Below are 27,682 nucleotides of genomic sequence, written 5' to 3'. Positions count from 1 at the left end.
GTAGATGTCAGACACCTTCCCATCCCCGACCCACACCCCCGAAAGCACCATATCCCTTACCCCCCACAGGGGCAGCAAAGGGAACCCCTCCACCTGTCACCTAGCAAACGCCTTGACCTGAAGATACCTGAACATATTCCCCGGGGGGAGCTCAAACATCTCCTCCAGTTCACCAAGGCTCGCAAACGTCCCGTCAATAAACAGGTCTCCCAACTTCCTAATGCCCGCCCTGTGCCACTCCAGGAACCCGCCATCCATGTTCCCTGGGAGAAACCGGTGGTTCCCCCGCAGCGGGGCCTCCACCGAGCCCCCCACTTCCCCCGTGTCACCTCCACTGCCCCCAAATTTTGAGGGTGGCCGCGACCACCGGGCTCGTAGTGTACCTCGTTGGAGGGAGCGGCAGCGGTGCCGTTACCAGTGCCTTCAGGCTCATGCCTCCACAGGACGCCATCTCCATCCGTTTCCATGCTGCCCCCTCCCCATCCATTACCCACTTACGTACCAACGAGACGTTAGCCACCCAATAGTACCCAGAGAGGTTGGGCAGCGCCAGCCCCCCCTCTAACCCTACCCCGCTCCAAAAAGATCCTCCTTACCCTCGGAGTCCCGTGCGGCCAAACAAATCCCAGAATGCTGCTGTTCACCCTCCTAAAAAAGGCCCTCGGAACGAAAATGGAGAGGCACTGAAACAAAAACAAAAACCTCGGGACCACCGTCATTTTAACGGACTGTACTCTACCCGCCAACGACAACGGCAGCATGTCCCACCTTTTAAATTCCTCCTCCATCTGCTCCACCAACCTAGTAAAATTGAGCTTGTACAGAGTCCCCCAGCTCCTAGCCACCTGAACCCGCAGGTACCTAAAACTCCTCACTGCCCTCTTTAGCGGGAGCCTACCAATCCCCTCCTCCTGATCTCCCGGGTGTACGACAAACAGCTCACTTTTGCCCAGGTTCAATTTATATCCCGAGAAACTCCCGAACTCAGCAAGAATCTCCATCACCTCCGACATTCCCCCCACCGGGTCTGCTACATACAACAGCAAATCGTCCGCATACAGCGACACTCGGTGCTCCTCCCCACCTCGCACCAAACCCCTCCACCTCCTCGACTCCCTGAGAGCCATGGCAAGAGGCTCAATTGCCAGCGCAAAAACCAAGGGGGACAGGGGCACCCCTGCCTCGTCCCACAGTGGAGCCTGAAGTACTCATCCTCCTCCCATTTGTCACTACACTCGCCATCGGGGCCTCGCACAGCAACCTCACCCATTTAATAAACCCCACCCCAAACCCGAACCTCTCCAGCACCTCCCACAAGTACCCCCACTCAACCCTGTCAAAGGCCTTCTCCGCATCCAATGCCACCACAATCTCCGCCTCTCCTTCTGCTGCCGGCATCATTATCACATTTAGCAGCCTTCGCACTTTAGTGTTCAGCTGCCTCCCCTTCACAAAACCCGTCTGATCTTCATGTACCACCCCCGGCACCCAGTCCTCTATTCTAGTGGCCAAGATCTTCGCCAGCAACTTGGCGTCTACATTCAGCAGTGAAATCGGCCTGTATGATCCGCACTGCAAGGGGTCCTTATCACGCTTCAGGATCAGGCAGATTAGCGCCCGAGACATCGTCGGGGGCAGAACACCCCCCTTCCATGCCTCGTTGAAGGTCCTAACCAACCGGGGGCCCAGCAGGTCCGCATATTTCTTATAAAATTCAACCGGGAACCCATCTGGTCCCGGCGCCTTCCCCGACTGCATGTGGCCAATCCCACTGACCAGCTCCTCCAACTCGATCGGCGCCCCCAGTCCCTCCACCTGCTCCTCCTGCACCCTTGGAAATCGGAGCCTGTTCAAAAAACTCTTCCCCCCCCCCCCCAAAAGGCTAGGACCCCTCCTAACCGCGACTCTCCCTCCACTGTACTCCCGTGAGCCAGCTGACTTCTGCTGACCCCAGCAGCTCCCGCTCTAACTCCGACCCCTCCCAATATGAGGTCCCCCCTCCTCCCCTGCATCAGCTCCTGGGCACCACTTCAGCGCGGGAAACCCGGTCTAATAACCATGCCCCTCGCCACCAGCTCCACCCCCTCGTCGCGCAGCGCGGGAAACCAGAGAAAAGCCCGCGCTTTCACACTGCCCCACCCCACCAATGCAGCTCCCAAACCGCACTCCCATCTCCATACAAACAAAGACACAGATCAACCACAAACCCCAGTACCCCCCTTAGAACACAAAACCATAACCCACATCATCCGAAAGCAAGAGAAAAACAGAAACAAACAGAATAACCCGCTACAGCATAAACAATGATATATGAATAGAAAAACTTCCACAGCCCCCAATCTCTAGTTCGAGTCCAGCTTTTCAGCCTGCACAAAGGCCCACGCTTCCTCCGGGGACTCAACGGACAAGATGTTAATTACAAGTTTACATTTCCCAGAACTAAAAAGGACTCATCGTACCGAGCAAAGTGAAAATTTTGATAAAAATGAAACAATTGTAAATTCTTCACACCACAGACATTGAGCACAGTTTGCTAACAGCTCTCATCTTCGCTTCAGCATAACATTTCTGTTTACTGTAGAATAGCACAATTATTCAATTTTAGCTCCTAATTTGTAATTTGAAAAATGCTTGGACAGATGTTCCACAGGCAAGTCTGTGGTACCTTCCCTCTGTATTTCAGACTCAATCCAACTTTTTAACCAATGTCATTACGGCACAGCCAGTTTTCAACAGGGTTCACATTAGGCCCAAAATCCGCGTTTAATGGAGCAAGTCAAGCAATAAGATCTTAGCACAATTCTGGTTTCATATTCAGAATGTTACTCAGCCCTTTTGCTTGCATCTCAGACAGAATGCAAATTTTCAAAAGTTCCAATAACTTGCAAAGCACCTTCGATAGAAGGCTCTACATAGGGGTGTTATATAGCAAAACTTGACACCAAACCTCATCATACAATACAACAGCAGATATTCAAAAATTTAAAGAAGCAGGTTTTAAAGAAGGCCTTGAACATTGAAAGAGGTCTTGAACGTTGAAAGAGGAGGTGAAGAGGTTAAAGGAGGAGATCCCAGAGGGATTAAAGTCAAGGAGGCTCAAATGGCCAGAATTACAAGAGTGCAGAGATCTCAAATGTTTAGAGGCATGGAATAGTTTACAGAATTAAGGAAAGGCCAGGCAGGCCATGTAGAGATTTGACATCAAGAGTGTAGATTTTAAAATTGGCTAATTTTAATATTTTGATTTGAAATTCTCTCACTCAGATGGAGCCAAAAGCAAACTAAATAAAAAGTTGATCAAACCAATGACAGAGCAGAAGGAAAAAACAAAGTGTGGGTTCTTAAGAACAAACTTAAAAGCTAACAATTCTTCATTTCAAACTCTGCTACAGCAGCTGAAGCATTGCCATGGAGAGCATACCCCAGCTCAAAATTTAGCTTTATGATCAAACAGCATCTACACTGTTTAAAACATGTACTACGTCCTTGGTAATGTATGCTGTGAAAAGCCTCGACTAAACCTTTTTTTCTGTTTACTGAGTACATCTGCAATGAACTTATTACACATGTCATGTCATTTTTTGCAAACACTGATAATAAGCCTCACTTACCCTTTGCTTTTGTTGCCGTAAATTATGGAAGATTCAATTGTCAGGTCTGTACAGCTAGAATTACATTGCTTTTTATAAATGCAGACAAAGCATTCCGTTTGCAGCACTGGCTGCCAACCACAAACTTCAAAAATGCATAACTTTCAATTGGCATTTGCACACTCTACAAACAAGTATTCAAAGTTCATCACTGAACATACATAGAAAATAGAACCAAGAAGAGGCCATTCAGCCCTTCAAGCCTGCTCCGCCATTCATGATCATCAAATTCAATGCCCTGATCCTGCCTTTCCCCCATATCCCTTTAACCCCAAGAGCTGTATCTAATTCCATCTTGAAATTGCACAACATTTTGGTCTCAAGTACTTTGTGGTAGAGAATTCTATCACTCTCTGGGGGAAGAAATTTCTTCTCACCAGAGTCCCAAAAGGTTTACACCATATCCTCAAACTATGAACCCTTGTTCTGGACTCCCCACCACCGGGAACATTTGCTCTGAATCTACCCATCTAATCCTGCTAGAATTTTTTTTTTTTTTTAAACTTTAGGCTGCCCAATTCATTTTTTCCATTTAAGGGGGGGCAATTTAGCATGGCCAATCCATCTACCTTGCATATCTTTAGGTTATGGGTGGGAAACCCATGCAAACACAGGGAGTGCAAACTCCACACAGACAGTGACCCAGGGCCAGGATCGAACCTGGGACCTCAGCACCGTGAGCTATCCGCTGCACCATTGTGCTGCCCCTTCCTGCTAGAATTTTCTAAGTTATGGGATCTACTTTCACTCTTCCAAACTCCAATAAATAAAATCCTAACCGTTTTAGTCTCTCATTATATGCCAGTTCCACCATCCAAGGAATCAGCCTTTTAAACCTTTGCTACACTCCCTCCACAGCAAGAACATCCTTTCTCAAATAAGGACACCAAAACGGCACACAATACTCCAGGTGTGACCTCACCAACACCCTAAACAATTGCAATAAAACATCGCTATTCCTGTACTCAAATCCTCTCACTATGAAGGCCAACACACCATTTGTCCTCTTTACTGCTTGCTGTACCTGCGTGCTTACTTTTAGTGACTGATGCACGAGGACACCAAGGTCTCACTGAGTATCCACCTCCCTCAATTTACATCCATTCAAATAATAATCTATCATCCTCTTTTAGCGACTGAAGTAGATAACCTCACATTTATCCACATTGTACTGCATCTGCCATGCATTTGGCCACTCACTCAGTCTGTCCAAATCCTCTTGAAGGATCTCTGCATCCTCCTCACAGATCACCCTCCCACCCAACTTTATATCTGGAAATCTGAAGATAATATATTTATCCAAATCATTAATATGTAATGTGAACAGTTGGGTTCAGAGCACAGATCCCTGCTCTACCCCACAAGTCACTGCCTACCAATCAGACAAAGACCCATTTATTCCAACTCTTTACTTCCTGCCTGCTAACCAGCTTTGAAACCGCCTCAAGACACTACCCATAATTCCATGCTTTTTAGCTTTACATAGTAATCTGCTGTGCAAGATCTTATTGAGAGCCTTCTAAATAAACCACATACATTGGTTCTCCGTGATCAACTCCACCAGTTACATCTTAAAAGAATTCCAGTAGATTTGTCAAGCATGATTTCCCTTTCATAAATCCATGCTGACTTTGTCAGATTATACCACTACTTCAAACACTGTGCTATGAAATCCTTGATAATGGACTCTAGCAACTTCCCGACGCGTTAGGCTCACTGGTCTGCAGTTCCCGGTTTCCTTTCCACCTCCCTTTTTGAATAGCAAGGTTACATTCACTACCCTCCAAATCTGTAGAAACCATTCCAGAGTGCAAAGAATTTTGGAAAATGACCAATGGATCTACTATTTCTAGGGCCACTTCCTCAAGTACCCTGGGATGAAGATTATCAGGCCCTGGAGATTTACCCACCTTCAATCCCATTAATTTACTCCAAAACTATTTATCTAATTTCCCCAATACCATTTATCTACCAATGCTGATTTTCTTCAGCTCCTCACTAAAATGTGTGTTGCTCAGACATTACGGTACATTATTGCTGTCTTCCTTGGAGAAGACAAAAGTACAAATGTAGTTCATCGGCCATTTCTTTGTTCCACGTTATGAATTCCCCAGTTTCCGACTGTACAGGGCCGACATTCGTTTTTGTCAATCTTTTTCTCTTTACATGCCTATAGAAACTTTTACAGTCAGTTTTTACGTTCCCCTTTAGATTGCTTTCATATTGTATTTTCCCCTTCTTAATCAATCCTTTGGTCCGCCTTTCCTGAATTTTAAACTGTTCCCAATCCTCTTTCTTGCTAATTCGTATGCTTCCTCTTTGAATCTAATACTATCGCTAATTTTCCTTGAAAGCCAGGGGCGGGATTCTCCCAGCCTCCCGGAGGCAGGCCAGGGAATCCTGCAACTGGGCCACGCCGCCCCTCGATTTTCTGCGGAGCAGAGAATCAGCGCCATTAGCGCCGGCGTGTTTGGCTTGCCGCCGGTCACGGGCCGCTGTACGCGGGTGGGCCACCGATTCTCTGGCCAGGAGGGGCCGAGCGGCCGCTCTAAAAAGGCAGAGTCCCACCATCCACACTGTTCGCAGCCAGTGGGAACTGTGCGCGCAGGGTCAGGGGGCGGCCTCCGATGGGGCCTGGCCCGCGATTGGGGCCCACCAATCGGTGGGCTGGCCTCTCGCGCCCCGGGCCTATTTTCTTCTTTTACTGACATTCAGGACCCTAGTCTCAGAATCAACTACTTCATTATTCTCCTTGATAAAGAATGCTATCATATTATGGTCACTCATCCCCAAGGATTCTCTCAACTAGATTGTCAACTAATCCTTTCTTATTGCACAACACCCAGTCCAAGATGGTCTGTTCCCTATTTGTCCAGAAAACCATCCCACATACACTCCAGAAATTCCTCCTCTAAATTCCTCCTCTATTGTACTGTGACTAATTTCATCTCAATTTCAGTACCTTTTTCTAAAAAAAAAAAAATCAACAATGCAACTCTACCAACTTTTCTGTCTGTCCTTCCTAAAAACTGAATATCCCTCAATGTTTAGTTCCCATCCTTGGTCACCTAGGAGCCATGTCTCCATAATCCCAACTATATCATGTCCCTTTCCATCTATGTGCAACTAATTCATCCACTTTCTTTTGAATGCTTCAAGCATTCAGGCACAAAATCTCAAGGCTGGTCCTTTTAACATTCCTGATCTGATTCTGGCCTTTGATTTCTCGGCTTATCACTCACCCTCACGCCATGTTTTCAGCCACATATTCATCCCAAAAATCCTACTGTTTTTACTCTGACTCGCATGTGGCACTGGTAGTAATCCTAAAATAAACTACCTTTGAGGTCCTACTTTTCAACTTGCTTCCTAGCTCCTTCTATTCTGCTTTTAGGACCTAATCCTCTTTTTAAAAAACAGTCAACAATAAATACATAATTTCCCCACATGGTCCGAAATCGGCACTTTACCCGAATGGCAGTCTTTCTCAGACAGTCAAATAGACAAAATCAATTCATTGGAGCTCTTACATAGTCAGTTCACTGCTGTGCAATGACGCAAGGATGTCTCTCAAATCAATGCCCAAACCAGACTCCTTGCAGGTTGATACCAGGAAACTGGCTGTATGGTTAGATTAATAATTCATCTTATGGATCCTAATTGAAACTGTGCTGTAAAGCAAGATAATCTAGTGAAATCAAATGAAAATTGCTTTTTGTCACAAGTAGGCTTCAAATTAAGTTACTGTGAAAAGCCCCTAGTCGCCACATTCCGGGGCCTGTTCAGGGAGGCTGATACGGCTGAAATGCTGCAATGATCAGATCTAGAAGTAAACACCAGTCCATTTTTGAACAGGTTCCAAGTGTTATTCTAGTGCAGACCATGGAGTAAATACCAGTTTTCTAAGTGCCACTATACCATCCGAGTGTAAAAACCACCATATCAAGCAATCACAATGTCAAATTACAGTTGAAAAGCATTTCCTAAATCACACATCTGGCTTCATAGTTACACACTAACAATAGGCGTCAACCCACACTGATTACATGCTACATGCTTCATATAAAGCACATATAAAGCACCGGTATCTTGGCTTTTATTTTTATCCAATTGTTGAATCAATCTACAACTATTCTAAACTGTGCGTAAATGTGGTACAGGTTAGCGAGTCTTATGATTTACAATGACTCCTCTCATCATGCAGAACACGACACACGTTGCTTCATTATAATTATAACTGGAATTCACTATAACTGGAATTCACTACATGAAAAACAACTGGTATAAACTTTGGTTTTCCCATTTGGGGTTGCAGTTCATGAATGATGCAATAAATGTTCATTTCAGATGGAATAAATGTACCTACATAGCAGAAACTACACAATTTTGGAAGATTTCTTACTCTTTGTTCTGGGGATATTTTATTTTCAGATTGATGAGAATATCAACTTTCTGTATTTTATCTATGTTGCCCAACTTTCTTATTCGCCCACCAAATTCTGGCTCACAACAGTCAGGGATGCTGGTATCAAAAACTGCAGTCAATGTCAGTACTATGCAAAATGCATGTTGTTAAAACTTTATCTGTCAAAATATTACTTGTTCTGGGCATAACTCCAGCTGCATGAAGCAGATAAAATCTCAACACTGGGATTAGATTAAACTCGAACTATCTGATCACTATTAAATGTGATTTTAAGCAAAACAGAGTATGATAATAAAACATTTTTTACAAGAGACACTTATTGCTTACATTGTTCTTCTGAAAGTACACTGTCCTGAACTGTACAACTTATGTTTTCTGTTGAAGACTTTTCACACAAGAAATGTTCATAAAATTCAATCAAGCCTTAAATTTGAATTTTATTGGCCAGTTTCAATTTGGCAGGAGATTCTTTAAATAAAATAGTTGTTGGTGAAACTAGTCCCCATCTCCCAGAAACTAGTACTAGCAGAACAGTGACAGCTATCAATAATCAATTGTATCATATTAGAATATACAATTCTCAAATATTGTGGCAAAATTTCCTAATTAAAATTTGTTAGAGCTCTGCTTACTTGGATATATTTATCTCAGTATATGTTTTCAGAAAATCAGTCTTGTTTTGGTTATATAATGGTAGAGGGTACTTTTTTTTTTAAAGTTCCATCACTGCTCAAAGGGGGTTAAAATTGTAACTTCATGACAATATGCCCTTTCACTGTTGTGCTTGAAAAGCCTTATTCACCTTGCCTCAGATGAATCCAATTGGAAACTTCTGCACTCATTGTCAGCAGCTGGTAGACAAGAATTTCTACCAGTGACAATCTTTCCAAGTGTGGCAAGGCAGAGATTTCTACCCAGACTATGCACCAGTGTTACCCTATCAAATTACACCTGATAAGCCAATAACAAATTATTTTGGCAGAGTTTCTAACTGTGCCAGGAGCTTGTTCCAATGCTGCAAATATGCAAATAAAAATTGATGTTTCACGAATCTGGATCCTCAACAATGTAGAGATGGTTGATTGTTACTTGAACAGACAGAAGTGCGTGCAGGGGTTCTTTATTACCAAGCCAAATTTTGGTGGAGTCAGACAATTGTCTCGCAAAGATGGGATAGATAGAAGACGAAGGGGAACAACATTAGGAAGAGAGAGTAAGATGCCAACTTTATTAATTATTTTAAATTGCAGCTTGAAATTCTCCAGTACGTTTTTTTAAAGATTTCTCAAATGTTCCACTAAATAATCAAATGCTGCTATTAAGAATAATTTGTTTTTTTAGCTCAGAACCGCTCACCCACTATTTTATTTTTTATACCAATATATATTTATCAATTATTATTCAATTGTATAGCACTACGTTCAACACCATTCAAAGAATCCAAACAAATAAACTAATTGAAAACAAACAATTTTGGCCATTTACCAAAACGTTTGTTAATTTGACAAGTGCCTCACGAAAAATAGAGAGGTTTCCCATGGGAATACCATCTGAATTTCAATGGTTATGGGGTATTTAATTAACGTTTAAAATCAGAAAGGAATTATTCATATAGGGCAAATACAGTAACTATTCCTCTGGTTGGGGAAATCCAGAACAAAGAGGCACAATCTTAAAATAGTAAAAGGTGGAATTATTTTAATTTTAATCAGGGCATACAGAAAAGTTGAAAGTTTGGATTGTTAAAAATAATTGAATGGAGGGCAGCACAGTGACACAGTGATTAGCACTGCTGCCTTACGGCGCCGAGGTCCCAGGTTTATTCCTGGCCGACTGTCAGTTTGGAATTTTCACATTCTCCCCGTCTGCGTGGGTTTCACCCCCACAACCCAAAAATGTTCAGGGTAGGTGGATTGACCATGCTAAATTGCCCCTTAATTGGATACTCTAAATTTACAAGAATTTTTTTTTAAATAATTGAATGGAACAAATATGTTGAAAATATAATTCCTAATTTGCATATTCAAACCAAAGATCCAGTTTTGGTTCTTTCTTACATTTTCAGATATGGCTACATCACATCCAGTTATTTTACAGAATTTTTGCTGCTGGCAAATGTACACTATAGAACATATAATACAGAAATGTAACATACTAGGTGGATTGGCCTTGATAAATTGCCCTTAGTGTCCAAAATTGACCTTGGTGTTGGGTGGGGTTACTGAAATGAAATGAAATGAAAATAGCTTATTGTCACAAATAAACGTCAAATGAAATGTCTGTGAAAAGCCCCTAGTCGCCACATTCCGGCGCCTGTTCGGAGAGGCTGGAATTGAACCGTGCTGCTGGCCTGCCTTGGTCTGCTTTAAAAGCCAGCAATTTAGCCCAGTGTGCTAAACCAGCCCATTGCTGGGTTACTGGGATAGGGTGGAGGTGTTGACCTTGGATAGGGTGTTCTTTCCAAGAGCCGGTGCAGACTCGATAGGCCAAATGGCCTCCTTCTGCACTGTAAATTCTATGATAATCTATGATACTGTTGCAATACAATGAGTACAAGACAGGCAAGTGCCAATTGGGGAATGTCAGCAAGGCTTTGTAAGGGAAAGTCATGTCTCACGAATTTGAGTTTTTTGAAGGGATAACCAAGAAGGTAGATGAGGGCAGTGCAGTCGACGTTGTCTACATGGACTTGAGCAAGGCCTTTGACAAGGTACCACATGGTAGGTTGTTGCAAAAGGTTAAATCTCACGGAATCCAGGGCGAGGTACCCAATTGGATACAAAATTGGCTTGGCGACCAAAGCCAAGTGTGGGTGTGGCTTTTCCAAACTAGGGGCCTGTGACCAGCGGTGTGCCTCAGGAATCTGTGCTGGGTCCACTGTTACTTGTTATATATATTAATGATTTGGATGAGAATGTAGGAGGCATGGTTAATAAGTTTGCAGATGACATCAAGATTGGTGGCATGTTGGATAGTGAATAAGGTTATATAAGATTGCACCAGATCTTGACCAAATGGTCCAGTGGGCTGGTGAATGGCAGGTGGAGTTTAATTTGGATAAATGTGAGGTGATGCATTTTGGTCGATTAAATCAGGGCAGGACCTACTCAGTTAATGGTAGGGAGTTGGGGAGAGTTACAGAACAAAGATCTAGGGGTACAGGTTCATAGCTCCTTGAAGGTGGAGTCGCAAGTGGACAGGGTGGTGAAGAAGGCATTCAGCATGCTAGGTTTTATTGGTCAGAATATTGAATACAGGAGTTGAGACGTCTTGTTGAAGTTGTACAGGATATTGATTAGACCACACATGGAATACTACGTTCAGTTCTGGTCACCCTTGGAAGGATATTGTTAAACTAGAAATAGTGCAGAAGAGATTTACGAGGATGTTACCAGGACTTGATGATTTGAGTTATAAGGAGAGGCTGGGACTTTTTTCCCTGGATCATAGGAGGCTTAAGGGTGATCTTATAAAGGTCTACAAAATAATGAGGAGCATAGATAATCTTTTCCCAAAGTTTAAGGAGTTTAGAACCAGAGGGTATAGGTTTAAGGTGAGAGGGAAGAGATACAAAAGAGACCAGAGGGGAAATTGTTTCACACAGAGGATGGAGCATCTGGAATGAGCTGCCAGAGGCAGTGGCAGAGGAGAGTACATTTTTTTCCTTTAAAAAAAGTTATATGGGAAGGATGGGTATAGAGGGATATGGGCCAAATGCAGCCAAGTGGGACTAACTTAGTGATAGAAACTGGGCGGCATGGACAAGCTGGGCCAAGGGGCCTGTTTCCATGCTGTAAACATTTATGACTCTCTGATTCTATGAGTACAGGCCACTCCAATACATCAGTAAGTAACATGATTATGTGGCACTGCAAAAGTAAACTGGGGCCAACCTTTTAAAATATATATTTTTACAAGGCCGGCAAGCATTAACCTGTTACTTTCAAAATTAATGGCACATGATCTTTAAATGTTGCAAATATGAGATAAATTCCATGATGAGGCAGAGAGCAGAACCATGGGATCCCTTTTGAAATATTGTCAACTGATTGATTATAATAAGTAAACCAAAGCTTCTTGAACTTTGCCCATGGAAATTCAGGAAAAAAACTATTTTCTCACAAGGCAAATCAGTGCTGAGATAGGGATGGGGATCTGTAGCTTTGAAAATATATAGAACTCCTACAAAGTGTTAAAGTGTGCAGCTGGCAGGTATCACAAAGCTGATATCCAAATGAGGAGTGTGCAAGAGAGTACATTTTTGATTTATTGCAGATTGTTATCCAAAAGCTCAGCAGTAGCCTTTCTGTGGAATAGAATTAGCATGTTTGTAATGTTGGCTATGCTTTAGCATGGCTAGTGTTCTCAGTAGCCAAAAACTAAGCAAATTCCCTTGTGCAAGAACAGACACCAAGTCTATATTCTAAATAATTATTCCCCAGGGAACAACTTCAAGGATCTAACCATCAAGGAATTCAGGTAACAGCTATCTGAGCCTGAAGCATCACTCTTGAAACTAGTATCAGTACCCAGAATTGTCTCGTCGCTCCTAAATAAGAAGTGGTACTTCTGTAGTTGCTCACAGTCAATTTAGACCAAGGGATCTTTAATATCCATCTTAACGGGTAGGTGAGACATCAGTAAAGAAACACACACTAAAATACATTATATGCACAGGTATCAGACCCCATACCCTGAAGCTCAAGACCAAATGTGTGCTGGATTTGAGGATTTTATGCATTTTGGGTCTAAGCCCAACCTGTCCTTAGAATACCTAAATAAGGTATAAAAATAAATCATAAAAAGATTTTATTCAAATTAGTAGGTAAGCTAAAGTTGCTGTAGGCCCAGATGACCATAGACTGCTCTCCTCTTTTGAGGAGGGGGGGGGGGGGGGGGGGGAAGAGCTGACTAGTGGTGATTTAACCAGAGGATCACCACACCTCAGGCGAGGTGAAAGTTGAGAAGGCGGGACCTTCATGAATAACCTCAGCCGGTGTGGGGATTGAACCCACACTGCCAGCCTCACTCTGCATTACAAAATCAGCTTCTAGCCAACTAAGCTAAACTACCCAGGCTCAAAAAGCAGCAGGTTTTCGGGTCGTTCCAGATTTTGGGATACAAGATAAGTATTTGACCAAACTATGGAATGTGGCTTGAACACTTTTCAGAATCAAAAGTGTTACAACACTAATTTACAAAGTACTAATCCTATTTAGATTTATAGATTTACTTCAGCAACTTCCAGTGGCGGCTATGAAGGAGTAAGTCGCACATTTTGTGGCTCCTGCTCTGGTCGGGCTTTTGGACCTTTTCCCCCAATTTTCTACCGGACTTGAATTGTCAAACTGATGACAGAGGCAATTGTGTACTGAATTCCCACATCGGTGCATGGAGAGAAGGACTAGAAGTACTGGTAAAGGCAGAAACAGAAAGACAGATAAGGCTTGTGCTGAAGCTGCAGCAGGAAACAGCACGGAGGACCGGACCTCTGGTTTGTCGACCCAGCGGTCAACGGAGCAGCTGTTGCAAGTTATTCAGGAATGCTTTGCTAAGCAGAAATGGGACTGCTTGGACCCAAAGAAAGAGTCAATTAAGCAGCTGGAGCTTAGATTGGGCGCCCAAGATTGGACAATCCAGAGAGTAGAGAAGGCGCTGGCTGAGCAGGAGGAACATCAAACTGCGGTGGAGTTGGAGGTTGGGATGCTGCGGGACCAGCAGAAGAAGCTCCTGGAGAAGGTAGAGGACCTAGAGAATAGGTTGGGCTCCCAGAGGGGTCCGAAGGAGCAGACGCTGGGGCATACATCGCAGACAAGTTTGAGAAGCGGCTGGGGGATGGGAATTCCCCCGGCCCTTGGAGGTGGACAGGGCTCACAGAGCACTCGCGAGAAAGCCACGAATGGGAGACCCACCGCCACCCGAGGTAAATGGTAGTGAGATTCCACATGTGCTTGGATAAGGAGCGCAATCTATAGTGGGCCAAGCAGACACGGAGCTGTAAGTGTGACAGCAGTATCCTGCGGGTTTACCAAGACCTGATTGCGGAGGTGGCCAGAAGAGCAGGCTTCAACTAGATTAGGTCGATCCTTTTTAAGAAAAAGGTGAAGTTCAGACTGTTGTATCCAGCCCGTCTATGGGTCAGGCACGAGGAATAGCACTTTTATTTTGAGTCGCCCAAGGGCGTGCTGGACATTGCAAAAAGGAAAGGACTGGTGATGAACTGGGAACTTTTGAACTTTACTACAACGTTCTTGGTTTTTCTTGTTTTTGTTTCTCTGTTCTTTTTAAAAAAAGTTTCTCCTTTTTCGTTTTGTGGAAGCTGTTTGTAATGCCTTTTGCATTGATCTGGGACCAGCAGCAAAGCTGAGCGAGTTCAGGTTTTCATTAGGGGGATGGACGTGCGCTCGTTTAGATCTTGGTGTTTTTCTGCCAGGCAATTGTTGTTTGCTGTTGGAGTATGTTTGTATGAGCGGGGGGAGGGGAAGCAATAGGTGGGAGACTAACCGGTGCCAGGGATGGGGGCCACGAAGCTAGCTGGGCAGAAGCGCAGTGGGGGAGGGGTGCATATGTTTGGTTTATTAAAGGGGTTGGGTTACAGTGTGTTGTTACAGAGTGTTGTTACTGGGGCGGCGTGGGGGGGGGGGGGGGGGGGGGGGGGGAGTGTTGAGTGTTCTGCTGACGAGGCTCGAGCGAAGGGACAGAGGGGAGGTTGGGGGCGGAGGCTGCCTGGGGACGGACCAGTGGAGGCGTGGAGCATGGGCTGGAGGCAGGCCCAAAAAAGAGAATGGCTGATCGGCCCGGGGGGGGGGTGAGAAGACAATGACCCCTCCCCCCCCCCCCCACCCAAATAGGCTGATCAGCTGGAATGTTCAAGGGCCAGTCAAGAGGGCACACGTGTTCACGTACCTTAGGAGACTGAAGGTGAACGTGGTAAGGACATGCAGGAGACGCACCTTAAGAGTAACTGACCAGATTAGATTGAGGAAAGGCTGGGTCAGTCAGGTCTTTCACTCGGGACTAGACTCAAAGACTAGAGGGGTCGCGATCCTGATCAATAAGCGGGTCGTGTTTGAAGAGGGTAGAATAACCTCAGATGTGGGAGGTCGGTACATTATGGTCAGTGTGAAACTGGAGGGGGTGCAGGTGGTATTAGTAAATGTGTATGCATCAAATTGGGATGATGTAGAGTTTGTAATGCGGATGTTGGGGAAGATACCAGACTTGGACTTGCACAGGTTGGTCATGGGAGGGGACTTCAACACAGTTATTAACCCTGGCTTGGAACGGTCAAGCTTGAAAATGGGCAGGGTGCCAGCAATGGCAAAGGAACTAAAAGGGTTCATGGAGCAGATTTGGGGGGGGGGGGGGGGGGGGGGGGAGGAGGAAAGAGAGAGAGCAGAATCCATGGAGATTTGGGCAGCCAAGGGTGAAGGAGTTCTCCTTCTACTCACACATGCATAAAGTGTACTCCCAGATTGATTTCTTTATTTTGAGCAGGGGTGATCGGGTAGAATGGGATTATCTGTGGGAGGTACTGGGATGGTTCAGATTTGAATGGGGCTTTATTGACTGGGTCAGGTTGCTGTATCAGATCAGGCTCCTGTGGCAAGCGTACGGATGAATAGGACAACACCAGGCTATTTTAGACTGCACCAGGGTGGAAACGAGACAGGGATGCCCCCTCTCCCCACTGTTGTTGGCGCTAGCTATAGAGGGGTATAAGTTAAATATGGGGAAAAGTGAGATGTTTGCGATCCAGGCGAGGGGACAGGAGAGATGACTGGGGAGCTGCAGTTTAGATTAGTAGGGGGAAGTTTTAGGTACCGAGGCATTCAAGTGGTGCGGGAATGGGACCAGCTGCATAAATTAAATCTGGCCCAACTAGTAGACCAAATGAAGGACGATTTTCGGAGATGGGACGCGCTTCCATTGTCACTGGCTGGGAGGGTGCAGTCGGTGAAGATGACAGTCCTCCACAAATTCCTGTTTGTATTTCAGTGTCTCCCCATCTTTATTCCGTGGCCCTTTTTTAAACGGGTCAAAGTGATCACTGGCTTTGTTTGGCAGGCAAGACCCTGCGAGTAAGGAAGGTAATGCTTGAGCGGAGTCAAGGAGAGGGCAGGCCGGCGCTGCCGAATTTTAGTAACTATTACTGGGCGGCAAATATAGCCATGATCAGGAAGTGGGTGGTGGGAGAGTGGTCGGCATGGGAGCACATGGTGGTGGTGGCGACCCTGAGAGTCTGGGGGCAATGGAGAAGACATGTGGGAGCATCGGTCTGGTCCCCAATCTGTAATAATCACCTGTTTGTCCCGGGAAGTGTGGATGGTGGGGTTCCGGATATGGCGGAGAACAAGGATTGAGAGGATGGGGAGAGGGGCGCATTCAGAGTATGAGGACGCTGGAGGAGAAGTTTGGGTTGGCAAGGGGAAACAAATTCAGGTATCTGCAGGGGTGGGACTTCCTACGTAAATAGGTGTAAACCTTCCCGCTAAGGGGGGGGGATTCAGAACAGGGTAGTTTCCAGAGGGTGGGTAGGAGAAGGCAGCGACTGACATTTACAAAGAACTCATGGGGTCAGAGGAGACGCAGACCGAGGAACTGAAGCGCAAGTAGGAGGAGGAACTGGGAGGAGAGCTAGAGGACTAGTAGAGTCAACACGTCCACAACATGCGCCAGGCTCAGCCTGATACAATTAAAGATCGTTCATCGGGCTCACATGACAGTGGCCCGGATGAGCAGATTCTTTGAGGTGGAAGACAGATGTGCAAAATGTGCAGGAGGACCAGCGAACCATGTCCACATGTTCTGGACATGTCCGAAGCTTAGGGGATTTTGGCAGAGGTGTGCAGATGTCATGTCCACGGTGTTAAAAACAAGGGTGGCACTGAGTCCAGAGGTGGCGATTTTTGGGGTGTCGGAAGATCCAGGAATCCAGGAGGAGAAAGAGGCAGAAGTTCTGGCCTTTGCTTCCCTGGTAGCCCGGAGACAGATACTATTAGCTTGGAGGGACTCAAAGCCCCCGAAGTCGGAGACCTGGCTATCGGACATGGCTAGCTTTCTCTGTTTGGAGAAAATCAAGTTCGCCTTGAGAGGGTCACTGTTAGAGTTCGCCTGGAGGTGGCAACCGTCCGTCGACTTCTTCGCGGAAAATTAATCGTCAGCTGAAGGGGGTGGGGGGTGAGTTTAGCTTAGAGTAGGGGGTTAATAAAGGTGGGACCAGGAAGAGAGACGTTTTTTGCACTATGTTTCTAGTTTCATCTACATTGTTTATTTTGTTGTTGTTGTACCACCAAAAATACCTCAATAAAATTTTATTTTTAAAAAAAATTTACTTCAGCAATATATAACAAAGACAAGTGAATGTTCAGTGGAGGAAATAACCCTGTTCCTAGATGGTAATAGCCTGTAATTTTGTCTAAGGACCCGCCAAATGCGTGTTCAGCATAATCCTATGTTCCTTTAATGATTTTGCAAATGTGTATCGTTCATGCAATTTTTACAATCATTTAATTTTAAACAGCATACAGCCTGTTAAGAGCTAGTCAGCTAGTTAGAGCATGATGTTTTCATAACACTGACAGCAAAGATTCAGTACCATATTGGCTTGAGGCCTTCCGTTTTTGCTTGCCCCATTGTGACAGGGCATTATTGTAATAAGAGCTTATTGTCAGAAGTAGGCTTCAATGAAGTTCCTGTGAAAAGCCCCTAGTCACCACATTCCGGAGCCTGTTGGGGGGAGGCCGGTACGGGAACTGAACCCGCGTTGCTGGCCTTGTTCTGCAATACAAGCCAGCTGTTTAGCCCACTGTGCTAAACCAGACCCAATGGCAAGACTACGAGACACAATTGGAGAACCATAATTAATCCTTATAACACCAAGCTTTCATTAAAACATATAACAGAAATGATATTTAAGCGCTGCTGATTGTAGTGTGCCAATAATGGAAACAAAGCACTTGACAAGGGCCCATCTGCTGCTTCAGGAGGATAGATTCCCATCACTATTCAAAGAATTACCAAAGTGTTTGCCCAGTTTCCTCATTAACATTTACCCCTCGTCCAAAACATTACCCCCTACCCCCCTCCGAGAGGAAAAGGCTCCATTTCACAAAAAATAAGCCATGGGCAACTAGAGATTAGGGGTAGCGTAAAACCAAAAGAAAGGCAAGACATAACAGCTGGAACAAATGGGATAAGTACAAGGACTAGCAATGGGTCACAAAGCAGCTTATAACAGCTATAAAAGGGATTATGAAAGGAAACTTGCAAGGGCATCAAAAGCAATAAGAAATATTATAGTTATAGTTATAAAGAGACAGTGGGTGGTGAAGAGCAAAGTAGGCCCACTAAAAGCTGAAAATGGAGATATTGTCAGTGATATTGGGGAAATGGCAGACATGTTGAACAATTACTTTACCTCAGTATTTACAGTAGAAAAGGAGGATAACTTGCCAGAAGTCCCAAAAATGAATAGTGAATAGGGCACAGGGGCGTAAGTTAATTGTATTAAGTACAGCATCACTATCTAGGAAATTAACAGAACTAAGGAGTGACAAATCCCCAGGACCTGACTGTTTCCATCCAAGGATATTGAAGGAAGTAGGGGAGCACATTGTAGATGTGTAGTTGATTCTGAGACTAGGGTCCTGAATGTTAATAAAGGAAACTACAATGGTATGAGGCAAAATTTGGCCATGATAGGTTGGAAAACGTTACTTAAAAGGATGACAATGGATAGGCAATGGTAAACATTCAAGGAGTACACGGGCGAATTGCAACAATTGTTTATTCCTCTCTGGCAAAGTAAAATGGGAAAGGTGGCCAATCCATGGCTTACAAGGGAAATTAAAGATAGTATTTAACCCAAGGAAGAAGCATACAAATTAGCCAAGAAAAACAACAGGTCTGAGGATTGGGAACAGTTTAGAATTCAGCAAAGAAGAACCAAGGGATTGATTAAGATGGGGGAAATAGAGTACGAGAGTAAGCTTGCAGGGAACCTAAAATGTAAGCAAGTGTGAGATCATCCATTTGGGACCAAAAAAGGATAAAACACAGGACTTTCTAAATGGAAAGAGGTGAGGTACAGTGGATGTCCAAAGCGACTTGGGGGTTCAGGTGCATAAGTCCTTAGAATGCCAGGAACATGTGCAGAAAATAATCAAAAAAGCTAATGGAATGCTAGCCTTTCTATTTGGGGAATCGCAATATAAAGAACAGGGGTTATGATGCAGTTGTAGAAAACCCTGGTTAGGCCCCATTTGGAGTCACTGCGAGCAGTTCTGGGCACCACACCTGAAGGAGGATATTCTGGCCTTTGAGGGAGTGCAACCAGGTTTACAAAAATTATACCTGGATTACAGGAGTTAAGGAGAGATTACTCAAATTAGACATGTTTTTGCTAGAATGTAGAAAGTTATGGGGTGATCTGATCAACGTATGCAAGATATTAACAGGGAAAGACAGGGTAGATAAAGATAAACCATTTGCACTGGTTGGAGATTCTAAAACCCAGGGGGCATAGTCTAAAAATTAGAGCTAGACCGTTCAGGAGAAATATAAATGTACTTCTTCACTCAAAGTGTGGTTGAGGTTTGGAACTCTCATCCACAACCAACAGCTGAAGCTAGGTTAGTTGTTAGTTTTAAATCTGAGAGAGATAAATTTTGTTAAGTAAAAGCATTAAGGGGTATGGGCCAAAGGCAGGTATGTTGTTTAGTCACAGATCAGCCACAATCTCATTGAATGGCGGTACAGGCTCAATGGGCTGAATGGCCTACTTCTGTTCCTATGTATCTAGTCATTTATCTTTTCACCATTTAAAACATTCACAATTTACTGGCACTTTTATCTGCAAAGCAACAATGACTACATTCAAAAGCAATTCATTGTTCAACACGGAGATGTCCCAAGATCAGGGGCGACATAACTGCAGGTTCTGAAATTTTTTTGTGCCATGTTAAGTTTCCCAAGTTAGTGAATATTAACCAAAAAAAAGAAAACAACATTGTTGCCTTGTGAAATCCAGGTCTAAGTGGAAGCTGGATTTGTGGAAAAACAAACTGCAGGGAGGAAGAACTGAGGACCTTGGACAGCGAATGAGTTTCTTCAAGGACCCACCCTCCAGGTCAAAGCGCCTCACAAGGAGCTGCATTAGGCAGTTGGTAATCAGCAAGTCTGATACGTCTCGAACATCGAGGTGGTTGGCACAATACAAACGCTGCTGTGTGCAGGTCACACGGTGAATAACAAAACACAAACGTTGGTACAAGAGATACTGGAAAATGTTGTCTGGAAGCATACAGGTTTACATATCCAATACTTGATGCACATGAGGATTTGATTGAAAACAAGCAAGCAGCAGCTGTTGATTGAATAACTATTCAATGTGATGTGTGATCAGGAAGAGAGTGGTAACACACTATTGAAAAACATTGCATTTCACAACCTCAGGACTTCACAAAGTGCTTTACAACCAATCAAGTAGTTTTTGAAGCATAGTCACCGCTGTAATGTAGGACAGCAGACAATTTGCACTCTGCAAGCACCCAAAGATAGCAATGTATTGATTGCAGCTGGATAATCTGTTTTTATGATGCTGGATAAAGTATCAGTTATTGGTCAGGACACTGGGGAAAACTTGCCTGCTCCTCTTCAAATTAGTATCATGGGATCTTTGACACAAACTCAATCCCGTCCTAATGATGACAGTGGAGCACCTCAGACAGTGCAGCACCCTCTTAGTACAGCCCTGGGCAGTCAACACAGATTTTTGTGCTCAAGTCTCTGGAGCGGGTCTTGAACCCACAACCTTCTGATGTGGAGACGAGAGTGTTACCCATTGAGTCACGGCTGACAAATACATCTTATACTGAATTGTGCTACTCCCCAAAATATTTGCAAGGAGCTCCTTGTATCCACTATCTTCCAGTCAAGAACTCAGACTTGGGCAGCTGGCAGTCTCCTGCATAAATTAGTGACTGTCCTCATGGGAAACAGAGTGCGCGACGTCTGTTTGGGTTCGATGTGACTCCAAAGTGTCACACTTGGGAATGAAATCTCAAATCTAAGTCAACGCTATGGAAAATTCAAATGTAAGACTTCAGAAAATGGTTGCATCATCAGATGCATAATTCTCCTGCCCACCCAGACACACTGGTTCACTATTCACTCATCTTTTCTGAAAATATGTTACCCAGCACCATACTTCCAAAATCACAAGAATCCATTTCTCTCACTAACACAGATGAGCCATCCAATAATGACTTCCTGTCTGACTCATGACATCTGCTCTCACCTACTTTACATATTCAAAAGCCGTCACATTTTCATACTTCTAATCTGCCTCGGCCCGATTTAGGGTGCTCCAAAGTCCAAGGCAATCTATGTTAATTACAATATCAACATCTGGAGAACAACCAAGGGGTCAATGGGAATGTGATCAAAGTAAAGATTGTCAGCTCAAGCACCTAGACTTGTACAGTTAACACCAATATCCTCAATCGCACTCCAAACCTCAATACACCAACAGAGCTGTCAGATAGGGGGGCATTTTTAAAAAATACTCACAGGCAGAAGATTTTAAATATGCTTCCAAACTCAACCCAATAAAATGACAAGTTATTCTGCATATTATCATAATAATGCTCACGGGACTTACTCAACACAATCTCTTCATACAGCTTGGGAATCACCAGGGAGGGAGCAGAGAGAATGCTGGCTAATTCTTTCATCTATTAAGTTGGCAGTCAGGGGCTGCCCTGGAAAGTGCTGACGCAGCTACACCCCTGAAAATCAAATTACATGCCTCTGTCCCTCTTATCTCTCCCATTCTATAACCCAATCTGTTCTCACACATTCAAACACTGAGTGCACCTCCCCCTTCCACCCCATGCAAAAGGTTTGCACACCAGCTAGGTGGATGAAGGGAAAGAGGAAGGAGAGTGACAGGGAAGGAGGAAGGAGACAGGTGGGGAAACAACAAGGTGGCTGAAGCTGAAAGAGGGCTGGAGGAGATGGGAGTTGGAGTTGGAGGGGAAGGGAGGAGATGGGAGATGGGGGAGATGGGAGATGGGGGAGGGGGGAGGGGGGAGTTGGGGGGGGGAGGGAGGAGTTGGGGGGGAGGGGAGGAGTTGGGGGGGAGGGGAGTTGGGGGGGGGAGGGAGGAGATGGGAGTTGGGGGGGGGGGGTGTTGGAGATGGGAGTGGGGGGGGGAGGAGGAGATGGGAGTTGGGGGGGGGAGGAGGAGATGGGAAGTTGGGGGGGGGGGGATGGAGGTAATGGAGTTGGGGGGGGGGAGGAGATGGAGTTGGTTTGGGGGAGATGGGATGGGGAGGGGAGGAGTATGGGAAGTTGGGGGGGGGAGGAGGATGGGAGGTTTGGGGGGGGGGGAGGAGAGCTGGGAGTTGGAGGGGGGAGGAGATGGGAGTTGGGGGGGGGAGGAGGAGATGGAGTTGGGGGGGGGGCGGAGGCTGGGAGTTGGGGGGGGGAAGGAGCTGGAGTTGGGGGGGGGGCGGGATGGTAGTGGGGGGGGGAGGAGAGGGAGGAGATGGGAGTTGGGGGGGGGGAGGAGATGGAGTTGGGGGGGGGGAGGAGATGGGAGTTGGTGTTTTTGGGGGGAGAAGGAGATGGGCGTTGGGGGGGGAGGAGATGGGAGTTGGGGGGGGCCAGGAGATGGGAGTTGGGTGGGGGAGGAGATGGGAGATTGGGGGGGGAGGAGAGAGGGGGAGGGGGGAGGAGATGGGAGTTGGGGGGGGGGGAGGAGATGGGAGTTGGGGGGGGGGGAGGAGATGGGAGTTGGGGGGGGGGGGAGGAGATGGGAGTGGGGGGGGGGGAGGAGATGGGAGTTGGGGGGGGGGGAGGAGATGGGAGTTGGGGGGGGGGGGAGGAGGGAGATGGGAGTGGGGGAGGTGGAGATGGGAGTTGGGGGGGGGGAGGAGAGGGAGTTGGGGGGGGGAGGATATGGGAGTTGGGGGGGGGGGGGGAGGAGATGGGAGTTGGGGGGGGAGGAGATGGGAGTTGGGGGGGAGGAGATGGGAGTTGGGGGGGGAGGAGGGGAGTTGGGGGGGAGGAGATGGGAGTTGGGGGGGGAGGAGATGGGAGTTGGGGGGGGGAGGAGATGGGAGGTGGGGGGGGGGAGGAGATGGGAGTTGGGGGGGGGAGAGGAGATGGGAGTTGGGGGGGGGAGGAGATGGGAGTGGGGGGGGGGAGGAGATGGGAGTTGGGGGGGGGGAGATGGGAGTTGGGGGGGGAGGAGATGGGAGTTGGGGGGGGAGGAGTGGGGGGGGGGGGGGAGATGGGAGTGGGGGGGGGGAGGGGAGTGGGGGGGGGGGAGGGAGGGAGGTGGGGGGGGGGGGGGGAGGGAGTTGGGGGGGGGAGGAGATGGGGTTGGGGGGGGGGGAGGGAGTTGGGGGGGGGGGGAGGAGTGGGGGGGGGGGGGGAGGGTGGGGGGTGGGGGGGGGGGATGGGGGGGGGGGGGAGGGAGTGGGGGGGGGGGGGGGAGGGAGTTGGGGGGGGGGAGGGAGTTGGGGGGGGGAGAGGGAGTGGGGGGGGGAGGGAGTTGGGGGGGGGGGAGGGAGTTGGGGGGGGGGGAGGGAGTTGGGGGGGGGAGAGGGAGTTGGGGGGGGGGAGGGGAGGGGGGGGGGGGGGGGAGAGGGTTGGGGGGGGGGAGGGAGTTGGGGGGGGGGGAGGGAGTTGGGGGGGGGGAGGGAGGTGGGGGGGGGGGGAGGGAGTTGGGGGGGGGGGGAGGGATGGTGGGGGGGGGGGGGAGGGAGTTGGGGGGGGGGAGAGGGAGTGGGGGGGGGGAGAGGGAGTTGGGGGGGGGGGGGAGGGAGTGGGGGGGGGAGAGGGAGTGGGGGGGGAGGGAGTTGGGGGGGGGGGGGGAGGGAGAGGGTGGGGGGGGGAGAGGAGTTGGGGGGGGGGAGGGAGTGGGGGGGGGGGGGAGGGAGTTGGGGGGGGGGGGAGGGAGTTGGGGGGGGGGGGGGGGAGGGAGTTGGGGGGGGGGGAGAGGGAGTTGGGGGGGGGGGGGAGGGGAGGGGGGGGGGGGGGGGGGAGGGAGTTGGGGGGGGGGGGGAGGGGAGAGTTGGGGGGGGGGGGGGGAGGGAGTTGGGGGGGGGGAGGGAGTGGGGGGGGGGGGGGGTGGGGGGGGGGGAGGGAGTTGGGGGGGGGAGGGAGTTGGGGGGGGGGAGGAGTTGGTGGGGGGGGGGGGAGGAGTTGGGGGGGGGGGAGGGAGTGTGGGGGCGGGAGGAGGAGTTGGGGGGGGGGAGAGGGAGTAGTGGGGGGGGGGGAGAGGAAGGTTGGGGGGGGGGAGAGGGAGTTGGTGGGGGGGGGGAGAGGGAGTGGTGGGGGGGGGGGAGAGGGAGTTGGTGGGGGGGGGGGGAGAGGGAGTTGGTGGGGGGGGGGGGAGAGAGGTGGTGGGGGGGGGGAGAGGAGGTGGGGGGGGGGAGAGGGAGTGGTGGGGGGGGGGAGAGGGAGTTGGTGGGGGGGGGGGAGAGGGAGTTGGTGGGGGGGGGGAGAGGGAGTAGTGGGGGGGGGGAGAGGGAGTGGGGGGGGGGGGGGGAGAGGGGAGTGGTGGGGGGGGGGGGAGGGAGTTGGTGGGGGGGGGGAGAGGGAGTTGGTGGGGGGGGAGGGAGTGGTGGGGGGGGAGAGGGAGTTGGTGGGGGGGGGGAGAGGGAGTTGGTGGGGGGGGGGAGGGAGTTGGTGGGGGGGGGGAGGGAGTTGGTGGGGGGGGGGGAGGGAGTGGGTGGGGGGGGGAGGGAGTGGTGGGGGGGGGAGGGAGTGGTGGGGGGGGGGAGGGAGTAGTGGGGGGGGGGAGGGAGTTGGTGGGGGGGGGGGAGAGGGAGTTGGTGGGGGGGGGGGAGGGAGTTGGTGGGGGGGGGGGGAGGGAGGGTGGGGGGGGGGGGAGGGAGTGGTGGTGGGGGGGGGAGGGAGTTGGTGGGGGGGGGGGAGGGAGTTGGTGGGGGGGGGAGAGGGAGTTGGTGGGGGGGGGGAGGGAGTTGGTGGGGGGGGGGGGGGGAGGGAGTTGGTGGGGGGGGGGGGGGGAGTTGGTGGGGGGGGGGAGGGAGTTGGTGGGGGGGGGGGGAGGGAGTTGGTGGGGGGGGGGGAGGGAGTTGGTGGGGGGGGGGAGGGAGTTGGTGGGGGGGGGAGGGAGTTGGTGGGGGGGGGGAGGGAGTTGGTGGGGGGGGGGAGGGAGTTGGTGGGGGGGGGAGGGAGTTGGTGGGGGGGGGGGAGGGAGTTGGTGGGGGGGGGGGAGGGAGTTGGTGGGGGGGGGGAGGGCGTGGTGGGGGGGGAGGGAGTTGGTGGGGGGGGGGGGGGGAGTTGGTGGGGGGGGGGGAGGGGAGTTGGTGGGGGGGGGGGAGGGAGTTGGTGGGGGGGGGGAGGGAGTTGGTGGGGGGGGGGAGGGAGTTGGTGGGGGGGGGAGGGAGTTGGTGGGGGGGGGGAGGGAGTTGGTGGGGGGGGGGGAGGGAGTTGGTGGGGGGGGGGGAGGGAGTTGGTGGGGGGGGGGGAGGGAGTTGGTGGGGGGGGGGAGGGAGTTGGTGGGGGGGGGGGAGGGAGTTGGTGGGGGGGGGGAGGGAGTTGGTGGGGGGGGGGGAGGGAGTTGGTGGGGGGGGGGGAGGGAGTTGGTGGGGGGGGGGAGGGCAGTGGTGGGGGGGGGGAGGGAGTTGGTGGGGGGGGGGAGGGAGTTGGGGGGGGGGGGGAGGGAGTTGGTGGGGGGGGGGAGGGAGTTGGTGGGGGGGGGGGAGGGAGTTGGTGGGGGGGGGAGGGAGTTGGTGGGGGGGGGGGAGGGAGTTGGTGGGGGGGGGGAGGGAGTTGGTGGGGGGGGGGGAGGGAGTTGGTGGGGGGGGGGAGGGAGTTGGTGGGGGGGGGGGAGGGAGTTGGTGGGGGGGGGGGAGGGAGTTGGTGGGGGGGGGGGAGGGAGTTGGTGGGGGGGGGGGAGGGAGTTGGTGGGGGGGGGAGGGAGTTGGTGGGGGGGGGGAGGGAGTTGGTGGGGGGGGGGAGGGAGTTGGTGGGGGGGGGAGGGAGTTGGTGGGGGGGGGGGAGGGAGTTGGTGGGGGGGGGGAGGGAGTTGGTGGGGGGGGGGAGGGAGTTGGTGGGGGGGGGGGAGGGAGTTGGTGGGGGGGGGGGAGGGAGTTTGGTGGGGGGGGGGAGGGAGTTGGTGGGGGGGGGAGGGAGTTGGTGGGGGGGGGGAGGGAGTTGGTGGGGGGGGGGAGGGAGTTGGTGGGGGGGGGGAGGGAGTTGGTGGGGGGGGGGGGGAGTTGGTGGGGGGGGGGAGGGAGTTGGTGGGGGGGGGGGAGGGAGTTGGTGGGGGGGGGGAGGGAGTTGGTGGGGGGGGGGAGGGAGTTGGTGGGGGGGGGGAGGGAGTTGGTGGGGGGGGGGAGGGAGTTGGTGGGGGGGGGGAGGGAGTTGGTGGGGGGGGGGAGGGAGTTGGTGGGGGGGGGAGGGAGTTGGTGGGGGGGGGTGGGGGGAGGGAGTTGGTGGGGGGGGGGGAGGGAGTTGGTGGGGGGGGAGGGAGTTGGTGGGGGGGGGGAGGGAGTTGGTGGGGGGGGGGAGGGAGTTGGTGGGGGGGGGAGGGAGTTGGTGGGGGGGGGAGGGAGTTGGTGGGGGGGGGGAGGGAGTTGGTGGGGGGGGGGAGGAGTTGGTGGGGGGGGAGGGAGTTGGTGGGGGGGGGAGGGAGTTGTTGGGGGGGGAGGGAGTTGGTGGGGGGGAGGGAGTCTGGTGGGGGGGGAGGGAGAGTTGGGGGGGGGGAGGGAGTTGGGGGGGGGGGGAGGGAGTTGGGGGGGGGGGGAGGGAGTGGGGGGGGGGAGGGAGTTGGGGGGGGGAGGGAGTTGGGGGGGGGGAGGGAGTTGGGGGGGGGGAGGGAGTTGGGGGGGGGGAGGGAGTTGGGGGGGGGGAGGAGTTGGGGGGGGGAGGGAGTTGGGGGGGGGAGGGAGTTGGGGGGGGGGGAGGGAGTTGGGGGGGGGGGAGGGAGTTGGGGGGGGGGAGGGAGTTGGGGGGGGGGAGGGAGTTTGGGGGGGGGGGGGAGGGAGTTGGGGGGGAGGGAGTTGGGGGGGAGGGAGTTGGGGGGGAGGGAGTTGGGGGGGGAGGGAGTTGGGGGGGGAGGGAGTTGGGGATGAGTTGGGGGGGAGGAGTTGGGGGGGAGGGAGTTGGGGGGAGGGAGTTGGGGGGGAGGGAGGGAGGGATGAGTTTGGGGGGGGAGGGAGGGAGGGATGAGTTGGGGGGCGGTACCTGTGTCCCGGGACTGATGGTTGCCATGGTGAGAGGCTCCCGGTCGGTGCCGGCCTCTCCCCGCCTTCACTCCGGCTTTATTCCGGTTTTTTCCGTTGCGTCTCGCGCTCCGCTCACAGCTGGCAGTGACGTCATAGGACAACAGCGCGCATGCTCCACTTGTCCTCAGCCCCTCCCCCGCCGCCGGAGCCCCTCCCCCGCCGCCGGAGCCCCTCCCCCGCCGCCGGAGCCCCTCCCCCGGCCTCCAGAGCCCCTCCCCCTCCTCGCGAGTCCCCCCTCGAGCCCCGCCCCCCCAGTCGGATCCCCCCGCCCCCCGCCGGTCCACTCTTCAGAAGTACACTGTGAGCGGGACTGGGTGTCACTGGGACTGGGTGGGGTG

General features: G+C 50.6%; 1 protein-coding gene across 9 annotated transcripts in view; it reads right to left on the bottom strand.

Moving 5' to 3' along the window:
* Positions 1-27,434, bottom strand: part of LOC119956020 (serine-rich coiled-coil domain-containing protein 2-like) — a 643,754-nt gene extending 616,320 nt beyond the window's left edge. For 6 of the 9 annotated variants that reach the window (XM_038782737.1, XM_038782731.1, XM_038782738.1 and 3 more), the window contains exon 1: positions 27,304-27,434. The gene's annotated coding sequence lies outside the window, so the exon portion shown is untranslated. Of the gene's footprint in view, positions 1-21,739; positions 21,867-27,303 lie in introns of all 9 variants that reach the window. The other 3 variants (XM_038782735.1, XM_038782739.1, XM_038782733.1) reach the window with 3 other exon arrangements.
* Between the last annotated feature and the right edge of the window lie 248 nt (positions 27,435-27,682).

Source organism: Scyliorhinus canicula, chromosome 22, assembly GCF_902713615.1.
Source record: "Scyliorhinus canicula chromosome 22, sScyCan1.1, whole genome shotgun sequence".
NCBI classification, from domain to species: Eukaryota; Metazoa; Chordata; class Chondrichthyes; order Carcharhiniformes; family Scyliorhinidae; genus Scyliorhinus; species Scyliorhinus canicula.
Note: the sequence above shows the minus strand (reverse complement) of the source record. Positions and strands in the feature narration are given on the sequence as shown.